We start from the raw sequence: 20129 nt of genomic DNA on the forward strand, positions 1-20129 counted from the left end.
TTGATTGACTTACCTTGCGGGTGTGTCAGACTTGCGGATGGTGCTAGAGGGCTGCCTATGTCGGATGCACATCGTACACTCCCTATACATGGTTGAGCATATTTGGCATCCCTTTTACTGTATGTGTGAGTCAGAGAGAGGTGTCATTCCCTGGGTCCCTACTGTGTCAGTGCATGTGCTATGCGTTGCCTCTTTGCCAAGGCCAGGGCATACTGGGCATGCCTCCTTCTGTCTACTAGGGCAGGCTCAGGCTGTTCCTCCTCCGGGTCACTCTGTGCCTGTGCAGGCCTTGGTATTGGTGGGGGGCTGTGTGGCCCTGCCCCATGCTGTTCCTGCTGCAGCTTTTTCTGCAGGATTATATTGTGTAGCATGGCACATACCATAACAACTTGGGCACATGTAGCTGGTGAGTACTGCAAGGCTCCATCGGATGTGTCCATACACTGGAACTGTGACCTGAGCATCCCAAGCACATGCTCTATTATATGTCTGGCCCGTGTGTGTGCCTCATTATGGCATTGTTGTTCAGGTGTGTGTGCATTTCTGACAGGTGTCATCAGCCATGGCAAAAGTGTGTACCCAGCATCCCCCACTAGGTGACTCTAGGGGATGTCCCCAATGGTAAATCTCTGGTAAAGCTGCATCAGATGCCATATGCGGGAATCGTCATAGCTTCCAGGGCAGCCAGCACACACATTCATTATAATGTCCTGGACATCACAAACGACCTGGCATTTGATGGAGGGGATGCCCCTGCCGTTGATGTAGGCCATACCCTGCTCACTGGGTGGTGCTTTGATGCGTATGTGCATGCAGTTTATAGCATCCACTACCCCAGGGTATTCTGCTGTTTGGTGGAAGAGACGCATATTGCTGGTCAACACCTCACGGGTGTTGAGGAAATATACGTGTTCACTGGCATGTGCTGACATGGCATCCAGGTACTGGTGGAATACTCTGGATGCTGATGCCTGTGAGATCCCCATGTTATCCCCAGTTGTGCTTTGGGAGGTACCTGTGGCTAGTATACCTAGGCCTACACATAACTTGGTGTCCACTGGGATGGGTTCCCCTCGGCCAGTTTGGTGTGGCCGGCACAGCTCAACAATTTGCTGTAGGAGGTCTCTGTCCACCCTGTAGTGCTCCACTATCTCCAGCTCATGTAGCCCCTGGTAGGTTACCCTGGGTCTGTATACTCTTCTCTGTCTCCTCACTATGGGTTGTTCGGCAGCATTCACATCATCACCACCCTCAGCCGCTTGCACATGTTGTTCTATGTTGCCTGCTGCAGCCCTTCTCATTTTGTAAGTTTGTTTGTTAAAAGTTCCCTGCTTGTATACACTGATGGCATAGAGTGTGGGAAAAAACAGAGGGGAAGGTGTTTGCTTAGTTTATAGTAGAGTTCTGGGCTGGGCTGGTCTGCTGTCTGTGTAATTGACTGATTCTGATACATTTCACCTGTCAGCTAAGCTAGATCTCCTTGATTACCTTCCTACTGCTGTTTTCCCTTCCCATTGCCTTCCTGTTTAAGCCCGTGTGTGCGCCATACAAACAGAGTGCTCAAATGTGCACACTGCTGCTATTTCCTGCTTTAACTTTTTTTTTCTTCCTATAAAACCCAGTGCGCGGTGCGCACACCCGCATAGGCATTGTAAAGAGTGTTAGGCAGGTTTTGACACACCCCGTAGCTTAGCTGTGCTAAGCTAGGAGCAATCCTGAGCCACAGGGCTCCAATCCGCTTACAGTATGCCTGACACCCCCCATGATGTCACCTATATCCTAGTCTTGCACCCAGCTATTCATACTCTTACACTGTTGGGGCCTGCCTCACATCCTGGAGGAAACTGGGATTCACTATCATTCCCCTCATTTGCATAGTTACATGTCTCACACTGGGCCTCCCCTGTTAGCAACCATTACTCACTGGCCAGGTTGTCTTCTGCCTGCCATTGACTTGCATGGCAGAATATTGATTTTAGTTAGAATGCTTATTTTAGGTTTATTTCATTATCCCCCCGATCCCTTTTGTGCGCCACTGCTCTATGCTTAAACAGCCGAGATCGGCGAAAAAGAAATAAAAGTTGTTTCTTTTATTTTTTATTATTTGCAATGCCAATGGCCTTATACTTGGCCATTGGCATGCTTCCTCTATGATATGCAGCCTTTATTTGGAGCTATTATAGCTCCGTTTTGGATTTTGCAGAAATGTACTCCGTTACTAACCGAGTACATTTCTGCAGATAGCTCTAGTCTTGCACGGACTGTTGCAAGTTTCCTGGATTGCAAAATCACCTAATTTGCATGAATTTCTCCTGCAAATGAGGTGATTTGCATACCAGGGCTTAGTCCATGCAGGAGCTCTCTTGGACGTCCCTGCAGGCTGTTCCTGGATCGCACGGCAGACATATTGCCTATCAGAGCTCCTGCACTAATCATGCATGCCGTGCAGGGCATAGAGAATCCGGGGGTCTGTCTTCTGGTTTTTCAGTCTGTATGGAGAGGCTTCTACATTTTTTCAACTCTGGAAGCTGAGGGAGAGGTTTTCCTGCCTAGGTAGCAGTGATGGAATTTCTCCCAGATGCCTGAAACCACATTATTTCTTTTCACAAATAAACAGAAAGTAAAATTTTTAAACTGTTTACTCCAACAACAATGAATGAAGAAGTTGATAATCAGTTTTACTTTGAAATTATAGTTGTTGCTGTTGTGGGTGCCAAATATAAACCACCCATTAACCTACTTGCACTATTCTGCCCCCTCCACTCTGTGACCTAATCAGAAGCCCATGGGGCGATGCCTGAGACTCATCCCATATATCCCATATATATAAAACATAAGGATGAGTGTACACATGCCTAATATGAAGCTAAAAAGGAAGTGGTAAGAGTCATGATAGCAGAAACCTCAGAAAGAAGTAAAAATATGCATTTACCTTTGATTAAGATAGAAATAAAACTAAAAGCACTTTAGTGAATTTTGTGACTCCCTCGAAGTTGTTGCCTGGAAAGGCTGTACCTTTCGCCCCACGCCAAACACCTTAACATGATTTAACAATTTTAATAAGATATCCAAAAACTAAATTAAAAACAGCAGCAGTAGTAAAATTAGAGGTAATGGGTCAGTAGCTTTGAAAATTTAGGTGTAACCCATTTTCTTAGCTGCAAATTGAATTTCTTTGGATATGTAATTTGTTGTATGCAATCTCATATAATCTCTGTTCCATGTGTGCTGGGGGCCTTTCTGCCCTGGTCCCCTTAAAAATGTGTCTGGTATGTAGGACAAATCAATTATAAGTAAACAAATGGACTGAATAAATGCATAGTAACATGGAGCTATAGTGCTGCATGCTTTTCATATCAGAATTGTACTGTTTGCAGCTGCAGCACTGTGGACAGTAAAAAGAGAAGTGGCATTTATTTTGTGGAAGGAATGCATCATGCTAGTCTTTGCATCCTGTAACGGAACAAAGAGAATTCTGTGCCAATGAACAGAAGTCTGTAACATGAAGGTGTATCATATGACAACCAGTTCAGCTAAATAAGAACATCACTGATGGTGCATTTGCAAATAAACAATGGAATGACAGGCTGCATATTGGGTCTTGTGTGGCTGCTGGCTAGCACTGCATGCAAGAATGTCACACTAGGTATGTATTATACATGAGGCAGTACACCATCATGTGCTATGATGTTTTGGTGGGGGGCAGTACATGTGCTAAATGACCTTTAAGGCCAGGCAGACAGATATTCAGACACAGACAAACAGAAAAACAAAGACTTACACACACACACACACACACGTATATATATATATATATATATATATATATATATATATATATATATATATATATATATACAGAAATGTTTGTGTATGCACATGCATGTGTGTAATTTTTTCCTGTGTATACAAAGAACTGGAATAGGCCGTGGTGGTGCAGCAGTTAGCGTTGTTACCTCACAACAAGAGGTTCTCCTGTTTGATTCTTGGCTGGAGTGTCTTCTGTGTGGAGTCTGCATGTCTTCCCCTCGGTCGAGTGATGCTTAAAGGCATGCAGATAGGAGCGTGTGTGAATGGGTGTGCCTTCTTTGATGATTGGGTGTTGGGCTGGCAACTTGGCACTGTAAAAATCCACTGCCAATCATTAGCAGACCGGAGTTCCACTGTGGCGACCCCTAACCAGGAAAAGACAAATACAAATAACAGGAATGGTACCTAGGATGAGGAACAACAATACCTACTTGTCCCCTACTGCTATAGGCTCATTACCTATTTATTTATTTCAGTTTACTTCCTGCTTCACAAAATGGACAATTATCATAATTTTTTTTTGGTATGTACAGCATAATGTTAAGCCCAAACATACAGTTTCCAAGCACTTGGCTGAGGTTCCCTCTCTTACACACACACACACACACACACACACACACACACACACATGCACGTACATACACACACACACACACACACACACACACACACAAAGTCTGGGATTCATAGAAAGCTTGAATAGTATGCAAGATGTATTTTTGCTGTAATTGAGAATGTGTAAACTGTGGCAAACCAGTAATGACTCATAATCCCATGTTGAGCTCAAATGTACAACAGAAGATATAAGCAAGTGATTGCATAATGACATGCAGAGGAAATGGAGTAGGGAAATTAGATCCCAATGAAATGCAGATGCATACCTCTCAAATGTCCCTGATTTTCAGGGACATCCCTGAATTTGAGTCAAATTTTAGCTATCTCCCTCTTAGTCCCTCCTAAAACTGGTGACTTTTGTAGAGAGGAAAGTAAGTTTCACTTCATAAATAATGACAGTAATTAAAGTTATTGACTTATTTTACTTCAGAAATATATAAATGAATTAATATTATCTTATTCTGTCAATGTCTCAAGCTAATATTACTAATATTTTAAAAGTGCCCCTGATTATCCCTGGTTATTTCTGGATTTGTCCGTGATTCTGTTGAGATTTGTTCCTGACTGGTTGAGAGCTATGTGCAGATGTATGCTAAGTGAACATAGGCGCAATTCATAACTGTATTTGACAGAAATAATGTAGGTTAAAATGGGAGCAGCAATTTTCCCTCATGTGTTCTTTTGATTCTTTATCCTTCAGAGATATTAGGATCTTAAAGATTTTTTTTTTTTGCTGACTGTATTAGTTCTTTTAATTGTTACTGTTCTGTGCTTTTATATTTTCTGGTCTTAATGCCTTACCAGGGCTTTACCTGAGCTTATTGTTAGATTTTATTATTGCTTTTCTGATACTACATTTACTCTTTGTATTCTTGTACAATATTATACTTGTTTGGTGAGCATTAGCATGGCAAGTGCTGTTCAGACTGGACCTACACATTAGAGAAAATAATTTCTTCTTGGCTCACATCCATTTGTCAACCCCCTCTCCCAGTTTTCCTACACCTATTTTATAAATGTGTAAATGTGTCTCTCTCTAATGTAAGCATTTACAGCTGCCAATGTGAATTCTCCTGGAGGGTCATTGGCTCCTCCCGTACTTCCCCTGGGATGAAACATTGCAGTCCTTGTCTTTGTATGGTACCCAGCATAATTTAATTTCCATCTCAGAGGTGAGAGTAAAGTCTGACAGAATAAAGATTATAACAGATAACAAACTGCAGAAACTGATATACTGCATATAGGATAGGTAGCCAAGGAACAGAGGGGATGTAACAGGTGCTACTGACCACTAGGATTCCCCCCCCAGAGAAACCAATAATTTGGGATAATGTTATCTTCACAGTAATGATACCTGATACACTGGGAAGTAAAAGAACGCAGTGTGTCCATTTATAACTTCTGGGCATGAAAGTTTGTCAAATAAAGACCACAGCGCTGTTTTACTGACTAGGGATGAACACCATTCACAGCAAAATGTAACATTACATATTAATGGATGTTAAACAAAATGATGAATCACTTTATTTCCATAAATTGCCAACTTGATCTTAGTTTAAGGTCAGTACAAATGTATTTACATTTGAGAATAAAGACTGTGTAATATTTTGATGGCTGTAGTTATAATTTTTGGGATGTTGGTCACTAAATAAACCATAGTCATCTGTAACCTCAAGGCACACATTTTCAGATGGGTCATGCCAGACAAAAGACCAGTATTTCTAAGGAAATTAAAAAAAAAAAAAAAATATATATATATATATATATATATATATATATATATATATATGTATATAAAGCATAATTTGTGAATTTTAGCCCAAAACTCTTCACTAGTTCCCAAAAAGTAATGAGAAGGCCAAGTCTGCAATTTACAAAACATTTGAAGATAATGAGCTATGCAGCTACTCAAGACTTGCAGTTTAGCCCACCTCACTACTCCTTCACTAGGACTGACTGACTACAAGCCCAGCTTAAAGTATATTCTGTAGAAGAACTTAAAACATTTCTGACCACCAAGAACTGCCTGTTGCAATGAAAAGTAATGGAAGCAAAGATAATTAATCCAGAACAAGGAATCATCATGCAGTGCATTAAACCGGACCGCAAAGAACAGGTACTCTGAAGCATGGGGAAACTGTTACTGTTCAGCTAGTATTAAAAGAGATTGACTGGAGGAAAGCAGCAGACATAAAATGTGAGTGGGTAGCATTTTTTGTAGTCCAGTTGGCAATGAAACCACACTAAAAAGGAATCATCAGCATCTTGGAGGGTTGCATACCATGACATATCAGGAAGATATTTATCTAGTGATAGGTAAGGCAAGGAAACTGCCTCAGTGTGCTCCAATTCAGTTAGTGATCTAACTACATTGTGTACTTGATGTGGTACAGTGTGATTAGGCTACACAATATAAAATACTGTTAAGAATGACTCAAGAGAAAATGCTCTATACTTGAGTCTTGATTAACCATTGCAATAATATGTTATTAGACGCGATGGTAGTGGTAGTGTTGTTTCCTCACAGCAAGAGGTTCTCCTGTTCGATTCTCAGCTGGAGTGCCTTCTGTGTGGCGTCTGCATGTCCTCCCACAGTCGAGTGACCTGTGAATGGGTGTGCCTTTGCTGAAGGTTGGGTTTTGGGCTGGCAACTTGGCACCATAAAAAAAAAAATCGACTGACAATCATTAGTGGACCGGAGTTCCGCTGTGGCGACCCCTAGCCGAAAAGGCAAACTGCAATAATATGTTATTGCATTATGGAAAGCATTTTGAAAGGAAAAGGAATGTTGTAAAATGTGTTAGCAATATTGATAAAGAAGGGGTTAGATGTTTCAATGAGACATTTTATGCATAACACAGATTCTTAGCTTATACGTATGTTTGTGTGTGTGTGTGTGTGTGTGTGTGTGTGTGTGTGTGTGTGTGTGTGTGTGTTTGCCTGAGATGTATTTATTTATTCTTTGTTGACTGTGGTAGAGTGCTGATCCAACTGGCCCATTTTCAAGCTCAACCCAGGAGGGTACAGGTTAAGATAAAGAAAAATGAGTATACAAGACCAGGCTAAGTTAAACACAAAATTAGTTAAAGATGCAAATATCAAGCCACTAACTGAAAGCAGCATTACACTAGTGTGCAAGCCTTGCACAGCTAAGTAGCAGTGAGTAGCAACACAGACAGACATGAAATATCTAAATCAGTACATTTAGCCCTTAAGTGCAGCTAGCCATACTTAAGGGGACTTAAATGAGCCATGCCACAACTATGTAAGTGGAGACACCCATGAAGTGAAGCCATACTCGAAAACCAGCAGACTATCCATAGAGCAGTCACATGCCACATTGCTCTATATCACAACAACAAAAAATGTGAACTTCCCCCACAGAGACATAAAGTACAAAGCACTGCTTGCATTAGTGAAGCTCCTTGGCAAAAATAGCAGAAAATGTCACAGAAATCTACACAGCCATACCGTATTGACACCTAAAGTGCTGTGATGTCCACATATGTGGACACCTGTTAGATGCAAAAGGGGGTGCATAGAGAGGTAGGAGTAAGAGTAAGCAAGGTGTCAGACAAAGGGCAACATATAGGAGTATTCAGGAATGATGGGAGGATAGGGTCCCATGTTGTTTTTTATATAGACAGAAGGGAAGGGGAGTGAAAGGGAAAGCAGGGTAGGAAAGACAGTTAAGATAGTGTGCAGGGGTAGACACACACACAAAAAACAGCACAGATTAACAGGGGCAGAAGTACAAACATTAAGCTGGGAAGACATGGGAATTATGAATTATGTAAACAAACAGAAAAAGTAGACAAATGGTGACAGTGAAATATGAGTTATGTGTAGGATATGGGTCATGACACAAGAGGAAGGAAACACACATGGCTGGAGATCAGATAAGATATGGGTAGCAGCATGCCATCTGCTACCACAACCCAGAGGGATATTACTAGGCACTATTACCATTAAATGGATCAGTATGCCCAGTGTTATCAGTCATACTCTCTCCTGGTGACTCAGTGGCATGTGCTGGTTTGGCAGGCAAATATGCAATTTGCTCCAGGAGGCAATCCATTCAGGCCATATGCTGCCCACTGCTCTCTCCACTTTGGGCTCCACCACTGACTCCATCTGAAGGAGGGCCACCTTAAATAGCCTACCTGCCACTTAGAGGCCACTACTCTCCTCCAGTAAAGCACTCCCAAACTCAACACCCTCTTGTTTCTTAGCCACAGCCTCAGCAGGTGCAGGATGTGGTGAAGGTGCCTGCTGAAAAAATCTATCATTAAGACCGGCAGTAAGAAGTCGCAATGGGAAGTTTGCAGTATTTGAACATGACTTAAAATGGACTGAAAGTGTTTAAAGCACATCTCAGCATTTCTAAATGGAGCTAAGCATGATGAAACAAAATGTTCTCCTGCCTCCTGCAGTAAGTGATATAACTGTGGTCTCATCACATTCATGCTGAAAAAAGAAATGCTGCATCAGAGAACTGTGAAAACTGTAAGGAAAGAAATGCTGGAACAACAGGTACATGTCACAGCCCCATACTTATATCCCCTTAGCTGCATAACAGGCAAGTGTGTACTCCTTGAGCATACATCACTATACATAAACAAGGCGGCGTAGTTACATATGGGTACACCCCAAGTAGTGTGAATCCAATGGGAGATGGAGCAGTTAAATTCCACTTCAGAAAATGATGATGCAGAAATCAGCATGATAGTGGTCACATTACATGAAATGCCATAGCCACCACTGGATATGGAATACCTAGACAATAGCACAAACATTTCCTAAGATGACCTTCACAAATACATGTCACTACTAACATCAAGCCCAAATGTATAAGAGAATAACAGAGGGGGAAATAAATAATACATTGCTATGCACTTACTGTATGATTCAGAGTACTGCTGCCTAACCTCCACTTCCCATGTGTAAAGGTCATCATGGCCCTTGTGCCACAGGCCATCAATGTGATTCATGCAGTCTTGTTATCCTGATGGTGCCTATGGCTGAAGACAAGTTCTCAGCCAAGTCAAACCAGGCATACACTCTCTTGAAGAGGCCATCACAGGGACCCTGTAGGCACTTCCTGTAATGGCCATAAAGAAGATAAGGCATACATAGTGGGCAATAATAAATGTTGCCATTCTCCTCAATCTCCTCTGAAAATACTTCCAATTTTAGGAGGAACACAATAGTTTCCTGGGAATTGCAGTTACCATGTGATGTTAGAATCACCACTAGTGTAACACAGAGTTGCACAATAGGGTAATATTGCATCACACATCTCTAGCATGAGTGCATGGCCAAAAGATATCAGGGTGAACATAGTGGCAAATTGCACTTTAAGTCACAGACTAATATCAGCAAAATGAAGTTATTCATGCAAACTCATGCAACCACAACTAATTCTTTTACATGCAATGTAAGCAGATGTAAATATGCATTGTTTTAGAAGCACACCACCATTTCATATGCTAAGTTGTGCAGAGTTTGGAAACTACATTGGATATTTGGGTGACAGTACTGGGAGACATGGTAGCAATTTATGGACTTATAGTCAGTTCAAAGAGCTTCAAAGCTGTTTTTGTTTTCCCTTCCAAGGATGTTCACCCTTACACTGTGATAATAATTCTGGTATCATCCCTTGAGAAATGGGCATTGGTTGTTGTGTTGTGTGTCCCAGTGGATGATTCACCAGATTTGTACCACATTCAGCAAATTCCTGTACTGCAACACTGCAGATACAGACTATAGCCTGACAAAGCATATATTGTGCCTGTTTGTTATATGATTATCAGGACTCCAACCACATCAAGATAACTGCAGAGGTAGGATTAGAATTGTATGATGTATGTTGCTTGGACATCCTTATTATGCATGTTGCAGGGATGCAGTTTTGGCACATGTGCTAATAGTCACTCCAAGATGTATTTTGCTGTGTATTCACAGTACAGACTACTGCTATGAAGACATTGGTAGACACTGGGGCAGGGCAACAGGCTGATGTTTACACATGTACAGATGCTACTTCTGCTTATGTGACACATTTACTTGAGTTGTAGGCCACTGAACGTCTGGCATGGTCTTTTTCTCACTGTGCTGGTTAGGCTTCAACCTACTATACAGAGTGAAGGTTTTGCCTCACTCATAGGTGTACCTAAGGGTGCACACTGTCACCACTGGGTGTGGAATCTTCTCTGTCTTCATGATGCTCCCTCAATGGCTACTACAGCAGATGAGTGCACACTATATGATGTGGATAAACTCACCTTTTTGCATCCTCATAGAGGTGCCCAATGCCATCCTATGTTCATTGGCTTCTAACATGCAAAAAGTTCTTCTAACCAATCAACAGATTATTACAATATTACAATATCATCCAGGCACAGTCTACTGCAACACACAGATCAACATGATTCTGATGTCTGTGTTGCATGGCATCTGTGATGACATGACATCCAAGGACACACTACTTACTGGTCTTCTATGGTCTGTGGTGGGACATGCTGACAGTGGTGGATTAAATGTACCTTGCACTATGAGTGTTTTTTCAAACTATACCCACTACATTCATTCTTTTTGTGAGGCATGTATAAATGCATATGCTCTTTTGGGGAGGTCACTTTCTTGGTTTAAGATTATTCAGACTGCTGTCATTATAATCCACTAAATGTCCATACCCATCAATTACAGCCACTTGACTGTGTAGAGCTGAAATGTCTAATTGCGATTAACAAAATGGTCAAAGTAAAACATTCCAAATGCACATTTATCCTCTAAAGCCATACTAATGACTGTTTATTGTCATCATGTTAGCCAGAGTAAGCCACTCTCATTCACAGACAGCCACCATGCCTAGCAGTTATAGCCCCATTGTTGATAGTGAGCACTTCAACTGTCTTATTATGATAACTATACAAAAGCAATTATTGATTCAATATATTTTTAGTTTGGTTCATACATACACACGTTATTCCAATTTATTTAGGTCTATATTATAAACCCGAACGTTTACTTCAGCGAATGCTCACATGAGTGAAAATGCTGGTAAACGAAAGGGTGTTTGTGGGGTCGTGGTACAGTGAGGAGTGGGATTTTTGCCCTTTCCTCACTGTAGTGCGACCTCAGAGTTGGAATATATAGTTATCGGGGGGTGTGGGGGGCTGTCAGCAATTCGATTACCAGCATTTTCGCTCATGTGAGCGTTCGCTGAAGTAATATTTCGGTCTTTTAATATAGATCCAATTTATTTCCCACAAATGCACATTAATCCTCCAAAGCTAGACTTTTTAAACTGAGCAAACAATAGGGTAAGTTACTTTTATCCACAGCTTCCATCCCCATCCAGCAATTATAGCTGTGTGAACCTCATCTAATTGTAATAAAAACACCTCTTAACCTGCTAAAACAAAACTCAGGAAACAAAGCCAACATGTATTGAGGGACAAAAGCCCATATCAAATATGGATTTCTCTTTTATATTTCAAAAGTTACTAGATTAAAATCTTTTGCATCAGCATGCATTTGCTGATGGGTCTGAAACCTAAAACTCAAATGTCTGTCATTATTTAGTGACTGCAATCCTGAATGATTTGCCAGAAGACCTAGATGTTATGAGTAACAGACCAGAAATAGTCAGGGGCATTATAGTCAGGGGCATTCTGTGAACTCCGAGACATTTGAGAGTTGAGTCATTTCTACTTTGTTTTACATGATTAGTAGTTACAAGTATTCTATCTCACTTCACATAAATGCACATTAGTCTTATAAAACCAAATAGTTAACTGAACAAGCAACCACATGGTTCATAGGTTCGTAGGTTGATACTAGACTATCTGCCCCGGGGCATTTACAAGCCTAGCCAGAGTGTGTCTGGCTTTCACCACCCTTTTAAACGAGTTTACTATACCCTTTTAACGTTAGTTTACTGTGCCTCTGTCTAGCAGTGACACAGAGGTAATCCCCGGGGTAAACTTACGATCACCCATCCACTCGTCAAAATTCCTTTTGAAAAGAAGCAGTGAGGGGCTCTGTCTGACATGGACTAGGATTCTGTTCCAGAGTGATGGGAGCCTCTGGGTTATAAATCTGTCCCTCCAGCATGTTCTATTAATTTCTGTGCTGAGGTTTAAGTTCCACAAGCGCGTACCTCTAAGGGATTTGGATTTTCCGAGGTGGAGCATGTCCATTAAATCTGGGTTTGATATGGCTTTATACGTCAGGCACAGGTCACCTCTGAGTAGGCGGTATGCAACTAAGGATAGCTGGAGTTTCTTTAAACGGGCAGCATAGGTCATTTGTTTGAGTCCCTTGATCCTCTTGGTGAGGTACTTTTGGGGTCTTTCCAGTTGCTGCAGGTGTCGGGTTAGGTACATCCCAAATGGGGAATTATATTCTATTATGGGCCTGATGCGTGATGAGTAGAGGGGCACAATGACCTCTCTTGATCTAGATGTAAACTCTTTTGTGATAAGGTGGGCTATATAGAAGGTCTTTCTGACCACTTTGGCGATGTGATTGTCAAAGGAAAGATTGCTATCCACTTGGGTCCCCAAGTCCCTAATTACTTCTTTTGTGCTTAATGGATTACCACCTATGTGGTAATTTGTGGGCACTTTGTTTTTCCCAAAGGGGATGACTATGCACTTTTTGACATTCAGCTTCAGGCCATTGCTCTGGCACCAGTTATCCATCTCTGTGAGGCCCTTTTGTAGGATGTCTGTGTCAGTTGGTGAGCCGATTATGGCACCCAGTTTGCAGTCATCTGCGAACTTGGTCAGCCATAGTCCTCCCGTGTTAGCCTGTACCTCAGAGAAATATATACCGAACAAGAGAGGTCCCAGGACTGAGCCTTGTGGGATGCCACTAGTAACTGGTTTAGAGTCTGACATGGCTCCCGCAATTCTGACCATGTGGGTTCTATCCTTGAGCCAGTTTGCAACCCATCTTATGACATAGGGGTTGATGTTTAAGCTGGAGAGCTTATTTATGATGCCCGAGTGGGGTATTGTGTTGAAGGCTTTTGCGAGGTCCAGGTAGGCTGTATGTACTACCTTCCCTTCATCTATGGCCTTGGTGACTGTTTCAAAGAAGTCAACCAGGTTCAGGAGGCAGGATCTGTCCTTAACAAAGCCAAACTGGGTAGGATCCAGCGTCTGCAGGTCCCCACTGTCTTTGTTTATGAGCTCCATGATGATCCGCTCCATAGCTTTGCAGACCAGGCTAGTCAAACTTATGGGTTGGTAGTTTCCAGGGTCTGTTGAGGCACCGCCTTTGTGGAGTGGGACCACTGTAGCTGTACGCCATTCCTTGGGTACATATCCTGTACTAAGGCTAAGGTTGAACAGTAACTTTATATGTGGTTTTAGCTCTTCTTGGAGCTCATGTAGGATGTAGCCCAGGACATCGTCTGGTCCCATTGATGCTGTGTTTTTTGCCTTGGAGTGAGCAGCTCTTACCTGAGCATCTGAGATGTCGGGGAGGCGACTCTCTGCTGGGATAGATATTTGATCTTTAGGGGGGGATGGGGGGGATGGGGGGGAGTTTGCACTGAACCTGTCTGCCAGGATGTTGGCTATGTCTGTGGGTTCAGTGTATTTTTTGTCATTTTGGATTAACTCTGAACATATGTGGGAGTTGCCGCCCAGGTTTCTAACATAACTAAAGAAGGCCTTGTGATTATCTTTGGTGTTCTGTGCAATTTTTCTCTCGAAGCTGGCCTTGGATGATTTTATGAGGGACCATAGTTTTTTGCTAGTACTGATCAGAGCTACCTTCCCTTTTAGGGATTTTGCTCTATCATGTAGTAGCGTCCTCTTTTTGTTGTAAAGCTTATTTATGGCTGGGGTCCACCAGATTGGACACCTGCCTTTGGAGGATTGGGTCTTGGTTTTATTTGGGATTGCATGATCCATGCATTCCCGAAGGTGTCCATAGAATGCATTTATAAAGGTTTCTGCTTTCATCCACAAACAGCCACCATTCCCACTCAGTGGTTAGTGTCACTTTCCTGTGAATTCCTCAGCTTGTATTATCTCTATGCCTCATAGGGAAAGAATCTCAGACAATGCCAGAACATAATGAGAGACAAATGCGAATAGCCAGTGCAAAGGTATTCAGGAGCATCACACTTGTTAAAAAATAGCACAATATTTACGATACAACTTTTGATGTCAAAGCTGCAAAAACAATAAAGTGCATATTGAGGAAGGCAAAAGTGACTACAGCATGAATATTGTTTACAGCATCAATATTTTGGCAATGTGCTCAAAATTATTTCCATTGGGTGGTTAATCCTTTTTCTGTATCACCAGCATATATATGTTTAACACACTATGGCATGCACAGTTGTACTCATGACTAAAATGGTATAGGATACATTGGCAGACATACCTTAAGTTGTAAGTTCTTGCAGTGGCAGGCTAGAAACACCTGGAATGAAAGATATGCAAGTGGGTCTTGCTTAATCATTCTCTTCAAACATGCAGTGAAGTATTCTATCATGTACTATAAAGGACACACTAACCTGATGGTGCCAGCCCAGGTCCTTCATCCAAGCCACCATCAGATATGAGGAGCCTCTTCTCCTGTCCATTGAATGAGACCAAAAACTCTTCAGTCTCCATGAGTCACTTCATTGTTGATGGTTCACCCCCTGTGGTGGACCTGTATTTTGCAGTGTCCCATGCCTTTTCAATTCTATAGACTAGCTTATTAGTAACCCTTTGTCACATTTGTTGTAGAGACCTATTATAGCCTTCCACAACTTCCAGCTGTTGCATCAGTACAGGCCAAATGTGGTCCTGATAAGTCTTCTGTGCAACACCTTTACTTAAGGTACATGCATTATGTACAGAGGGCCTGCAGTAGCACTTCATCTTCCATCCTGTACCTGTACACCTGCAGCTGGTTCTCTGTAGAACTACACTTGGTTATCCATACACCTGCAATTGATTATCAAGTTTAGTTCACAGCATCCCCCATTTACTTAGTGTAGCTGTGGCCACAGCCACCCCACTTCCCTGCATCTGGCTATCTGCTGCAGTTGCTGCTGTATGCAGCTCTTTCTTCCATATATTTACTGTAGCCATGCCTCACTGTTTTGTCCTGAAACCCCATACGTCTTATGGCATATCCTGCCTAAGGTTTCTGATGTACAAAATGTGCCCCCATCCAGAGGCAGACAGGACAGTGCTGTGTTAATGTCATGGATTTCTCACTGACACCTACCACAGGGTTTGTTGTTGTTACTAAGGTACTTTACCAGGTAGTACTGCTTCTTTAACTGCATGAATTTGCAAGTTTGCTGAATCTGTATTGAAAATCATCTGTTCCAACATTGTATATTTGTAAAGCATTATAGCACAAAATGGTGTCAGTGCTTTATTCCATGCTGATTAGAGCCACTTAGCATAGTGGTTATGATAATGAAACCATTTAATGCCGCTGGCTGTGAATCACTGCCTGTTTGCAATGCACAACCCATTCATGCTGACACTAGTTATGCATGTCACCAATATGCTGGAGCATATAGCACCCACCATGAGACAGTGTTATGGACATGCAGTGGTACAACAGTATAGTGCCATGGACAGATATTAGCATATAGGTGCAGCTCAAAGGTGCAACACTGCATAGTATAACATGTGCATGGGGCTACAGTTTGCTGCTCAGGTGGACCTGAATGGGTGGTCATGGCTACTGCAGGCACTATGGAAATCTGGATGCCAGAGTGGTGCACTTGGAAGAGAGTGATATTTATGTTCTTCTTGCAATGGAACTTTAGGAAATGCCTTTTGGGAGTTTTCCATTGTATAAGGTGGATGCCTGCCATGAGCTTGCTCAGTTGGTAAGTGATGCCACTGGCATGACCCATCCTGCTGAGCAGTGCTGGCATTGGTATAGTGATCTAAAGCAGCTCCATCCTAATCTGCTTTGATAGTGAGAGGCAGTAGTTCAGGACAGAATGCCTGAAATGGAGTTGGAGAACAAAATGTACAATAAGCATTTTTTTCTATTTTACTGTGTTCTACTATCTTAACTGTTGTATATGTACACTTAGGAGTATCTACTTTGTTTTCTAGTAGAAAAGGAGTGACACATACCTCTCAACCTCTTATCGCAAGAAATCTGGACAAAGCCTGACATAATGGGGGGGACAAAGGTCCAAAAATAGGGACACATTTTAAATACTGCTCTTATAAACATAGAAAGTTGCTAGAACAACAGGATTTGCATTAACATGCATTTTCTGAAGGATATAAAGTCTGAAACTCAAGTGCATATCATTATTTAGTGACTTTAACCTTAGAATATCCCAGTGATTTGTCAAAAACGCACTATTGTTATGAGGCACACACCAAAATTATGAGCCAAAACCTGGACATTCTGCAAAGATCTGTACAGTTGAGTGACAGCTGAATGTGGCAGGGTGTTACAGAAAATAGGAGTGCCTCTCCCAGCAGCGGGGTGTGCATGAAATGTGTGCTATGACAACTATGCAACTACATAGTTTTAAAACATTTTTACATCATGGCTTGACCTACATTTCACGCTGATGTGATTTTTATATCATTTTAATATTATTCGGCTTATGGAATATAATATATTTACTGTTTTTACTGGAGTGTTCTAACATACTATTTTTATTGTAATGGTTCTTTAAATATTTTATTGCTTGATTGAACTATTTAATTATTTTATTGTTCACCCAATCATGTTTGGTTCTGGGAGTATATAATTCTTGTCAGTTGACTGTGTTTTCATTCTGATGAAGATTGCAATTGAGAGACAAAAGTGCTAAATCAATTTACTTTTAAATTCAATAAACTAGTGGAAAGAAATGGCATTTTGTTCTTCTGTGGAGCTGCCAGCCTGGGCATTTAATTTCTGGTTTTAAGTACACATTTCTTGTTTATTGTTTAACTCTTCCCATTTCTGCTTGTTCAGTCTTTGTACATCTATATCCATGCACTATCCTCCACACCATTTATGTGTATACTGTCCCTGTTCCTGTCTCTCTCTCCCTGAGACTATTCTGTTTTTATCATCCTGTCCCTGGTATCACATTACTCCCTATGTCCCATCTATAGTCATTCCTTATTACCTTCCCCACCTGTCTATCCTCTGTAAGTCTTCCAAAAGGGGCTCTTTTTCCACCAAGAAATACTTCTGTACACCTTTCTTATGTTATGGCTGCCTTTGCATGTTTACATCAGCTTGAGATTTTTTTATTTTCTACTTTCCTATTTACTCCTCTACCCTTTTTCCTCCCCATTTATATGATAACTAGGTTTATGTTATTGCTGTGCACACCTGCATCGGTGTACCTGGAAGCTACTGTGCTGGCCTTTTTGTGCCAAATGAGCATGAGATGCAGCTATATGATGCTACATTGTACATGCGAGTATGCATTGACTACTACGCCTTAGCTGTGACATCTGTCAAACCACTGTAGTGCTTATCCTGCATAGTGCTGTTTTTCTCATTACCTCTACTCTTCTATTTTCATATTTGTCACTTTGCTTGGTATCCCAGAGTTCCTCAACACCAAGCATATCTCTGATTTGTTCTGATCTGCTTTGTGCAGTGACCCCTCTAAGAAGTAATGTTGTGAGGTATGCAACATTTGTGTATGAATCCTAGCCACTGCCTGCAACAAAAGCATGGATATGAACCAAGGCAAACCTGCCGTAATACTTTCATTTAATGGTGTAAGCCCTACTTAACTATGCTGTTTTTTTATTTTATATTTTATTCCTGTGTTAAGTCCGTAAACCTACTAGGCAAAAGTCTTCTTTCGGGGTAACCTGGGAGCACTGTCTGGTTAAGTGACTTGATCAGAGTCACACAGTAGGTAAACAGAGACAGAGGGAAACAAACCACAGACTACAGGGTAAAGCTTGTTAGCAGCTGATGTCTTTGATCTTCTGAACTAAACTACCACGCACTAACACTATTAATAGATGTAGCAGTCCTATACATTTCTAGTAAATGAAATCTGTAACAGTGTGACTGCTTATTCTTGCATCAGTTTATTGAGGTTAGCCGAATGCAGTAATGCACTAACAAGAGTTAACATTATATGCCACGCAATAATTTATTTAGGTACTAGGAACAAATCTTAATTTGGCAACAGTGTGCTAGAATTCATCAACAGTACTGTTAAACTACTAGTCATTAAGCTGACAGAGTCTTCTGGTGGCAACCATTTCTTCATCGTACAATGTTCTTCACTATGTCCATGATTCTTACTTCCAAGAATACTCCTTTAAACAACTGTATATATGCATAACAATGGGATTATAACATGCAGCTGAATTAAGCAGAACACAAATAGTTAATTTTTTCATTGTGCTATTTTTCTTGCGGTAGGAACTTCAGTGATGCATATTCTGTAGACTCACAGGAAACAATCTCAGGTTTACATGTAGGCTGGTTTATGTGTACAGAGTGGTCAATGGTAGCATAAATGACAGAGTCCACTTCCTGTTCAATATTTCTGAGACTTAAGTCCTGTAGAAAAAAAATGTGAAACACACATAATTCATGTACATGAACTTTTGAAAACATTCTGTTGAAAAATCTGATTTCCTTACAACACACACACACACACACACACACACACACACACACACACACACACACACACACACACACACAGAGAAAATCTGCAGTTACATCCATCCATGTCCAATAAATTCACGTGTGCCTACTTGTCCAAATAGTATATACTTTATACTACACATTTAACATTGTAATTTAGAAGCCTAGATGCATAATTTAATGAACCAAGACATATTTTAATTAGTCAAGACCTGTGCCTGACTCAGTGGTGAATTATGGAATATGAAAGAGTCAAGGAAAATGCCATTTACTACTCAATAAATTAATCCTTTAACTCGATAGCATCAAAATGAATTCAAAGATTGTCTTCATGCTGCATCTTGAGATGTTGGACAGAAGGCATCTTGGGCAAAGTACTAACAGTCATATGATTTAGTTGCAAAGGTTTACGACTGTCAAACTTGATCAAAAGTGCTCATAGCTGGCATTTTCTTCTACTATTTCCTTCTTCTCAAATTGAATGCATATTTCTGATTATTTAATTCTCTTTACCAATAAAAGTGAGTGCATTGTATAATAAATATAAACATAGGTGTAGCTAGGCTATTTGGAGCCTGGGGTGAGACCCAGACCCTCACTTGGCAGCCTGTTCCACAGTGCTGTTTTTTTCCTTACTTTGCTGAATCATTCCATTCACATACATGCGCACACACACACACACACACACACACACACACACACACACACACACACACACACACACACACACACACTGTCTGCTTGGTTTTGGTCTGTATGGAGAGGCTTCTACCTTCTTTTGACTCTGGAAATGGCGAGAGAGTTTTTTCTCCCTTGGTACCAGGCATGGAATTTATCCCAGACACCTGAAACCGGTTTAGTTCTTCTCACCTGCTAAACAGGAAATGCACTTTTTAAACTGTTTACTCCAACAACAATGAATGAAGAAGTCGATAATCAGTTTTACTTTGAAATTATAGTTGTTGCTGTTGTGGATGCCAAATATAAACCCCATTAACCTACTTGCACTATTCTGCCCCCTCCACTCTCTCACCTAATCAGAAGCCCTTGGGGTGATGTCTGAGGTTCATCCCATATATCCCATA

The sequence above is a fragment of the Protopterus annectens genome, chromosome 2.part1, assembly GCF_019279795.1.
Source record: "Protopterus annectens isolate FY-2018-M chromosome 2.part1, PAN1.0, whole genome shotgun sequence".
Taxonomy (NCBI): domain Eukaryota; kingdom Metazoa; phylum Chordata; order Ceratodontiformes; family Protopteridae; genus Protopterus; species Protopterus annectens.